The sequence below is a fragment of the Lathyrus oleraceus genome, chromosome 4 (genome assembly GCF_024323335.1).
Source record: "Lathyrus oleraceus cultivar Zhongwan6 chromosome 4, CAAS_Psat_ZW6_1.0, whole genome shotgun sequence".
NCBI classification, from domain to species: domain Eukaryota; kingdom Viridiplantae; phylum Streptophyta; class Magnoliopsida; order Fabales; family Fabaceae; genus Lathyrus; species Lathyrus oleraceus.
The window spans coordinates 131,938,399-131,940,938 of NC_066582.1; positions in this window are offsets into that span (position 1 = coordinate 131,938,399).

Genomic DNA, 2,540 nt, shown 5'->3' on the forward strand with positions numbered 1-2,540 from the left:
TGTTATGTTATCATTATATTAGTATGTTTGTTTGTTTTGTTTGTTTTTTGTTCTTTTGGACCTACTGTGTGTACAGGGTGATGAGAAACGGTTGGACGAGCCCGGGGTCAATGATAGTGGATGAATGACACCCCTTAAACTAAGGCTGATAAGACACCCCGGAAGTTGATGCAACCTTGAGAAAAGAAGTCGGACACATTTTGGGGACACCAAACCAAGAAAGCGGTATGGAAAGACCAAGTCAGGAAAGAACCACATAACACGAAGAGACTTCAGAGCTTGCAAGCTAACCAACATGGTGAGATCACAAAAAGCCAAACACGAAATATCAACATGAGAGTTCAGTCAGGTATGACTTTATCACTCTGATTTTGCGTATGTTCTGTTGACACGTCACAACATGACAACACACACTGAGGCAAGTTGTTTGTTTAGCCAGGGCCTTTCTAGCCATCCCTATATGTATGTTTCCCTTCGTAAACCCCGTTGTGTAACACCCTTCTAAAATACCCCAATAAATAATTAAAACAACAAATATAAATCAGAGTATATATGCAATTTAAGGGTGTCACACTTGACACTTCACACCATGTTCCAATTTAACTCGTCATGCTCATTTATTCATCAAAATAAACATTTGCATAATTCGCAGCGGATAGAAATTAACAACAACATGCAAAACATGTAACACATTACATGTAAGGTTATTCAACAACCAAACCGAAAACAAGGCAAAACATCCCGTCCCGATGTTACATCTACCAGAGCATGACTCACTAAGGAACTACACTAGACTCCAAGGACTAGCTTCTACTCAATCACTGCACGTTACCTGAAACATAGTTGTAAGGGTGAGTTCCTCAATCGATATAATAAGCATTATAAAATATCATGTAATGCTAAGTAAATGAACACATCTCATCACCCTAATCATATCACACATTCAGTAACGGCAACATCAACTCATACTCATAATCATGCTCAACATAAACATCAAAACACACGTATAATATTGGAATACATCCATTCATATTATACACAATACATACATTATGCAATGAGACTCCATGCATGCGGTACCGACTATTCGTGAGCATATAGTTCAACCTCACCGATCAAATCCAGATACGGCTACCAAGCTCACTAGTCCCACTCATTTGAGACCTAGTGACTCGCTCACTAATTCCTCACCATGGGAATTAGCTACCACCCCAAGGGCTATGCTATGCACGCTAATCACCTAGCATGCAAACATCAACAACAATCCACAATAACTCACTCACTAATTCCTCACCATGGGAATTAGCTACCACCATAAAGGCCACAATATGCAAGCTAAATCACTTAGTCATGCAAACATCAACAATCATCCACAATGGACATATGCTCACACTCTAAGCCATAAACAGTCCATTCACAATTGCATACATAATAGATACATCCACAATATTATGCATACAATCATACATCATCCACATATTTATCACATAATCATATCATGCCACATAATCAATCACAGTATTAGCACGCTCTACTAATACCCCTACCGCTTAAAACAACGGGAAATGATCCCTATTATATCATACGCCAATATAGGCCAAACATCAAACATGCACACCACATTTAAATATAAATTTTTCACTTTTCACACAGTGTTAACCGGTTAACGCCCTGGGTTAACCGGTTAACGCAACACAGAACACGCTTCCTGGCAATTCACAACAGTGTTAACCGGTTAACACACTGGGTTAACCGGTTAACGCAAACAGAACAACAAATTTTCATAAATCACAACAGTGTTAACCGGTTAACACCCTGGATTAACCGGTTAACGCAAGACAGAAAGCTGTTCCTGCGCTAACACGAAGCAAAATGCAGAATTCTCCGCATTTTCCGCCGTTGGAGGACTTCCGGACCTCCGATTCCAATTCCGTAAAAAGCTACACTTTCGGAAAATCAAGACTCATCCAATTATAGATTCAATTACAGTTTTTACATAACTTATTCATCACAATTTTTCAGCACTCATCATCCCAATTAGGGTCAATTCAACGGCTTATTACTACCCATTACATGTTAACCCATAATACCCATTAAACGACGATAAACCCCCCTTACCTGAGTTAATCCGGCAAATCTTCTTTAGCTTCAAGCTTTTCCTTTCTTCAACCCTTGCTTTCTTGCTCTTCCTCTTTGCCCTTTTTCCACTTTTCTGTCGTTTCTCCCTTTTCACGTGAAAAACCCTTTTTACCAAATGGAACTCTTTATATATATATTCCAACTTTATTATTCCAATTTATATTATTCCAATAATAATAATAATTCCAATAATAATCCAATTATTTAATTAAATTAATAAATATACTATTAACTTAATTTAAATAATTATCATATTTTTATCGGGGTGTTACACGTTGAGCCTTAGCCATTTTATTCATTGTAAACCCCATGTTAACGTTTAAGCATTATTCATCATGAATCCCCTGTTAACTTTTAATCATCCATTTCCTTTTATGTCATAACTCGGTATGATTGTGTGA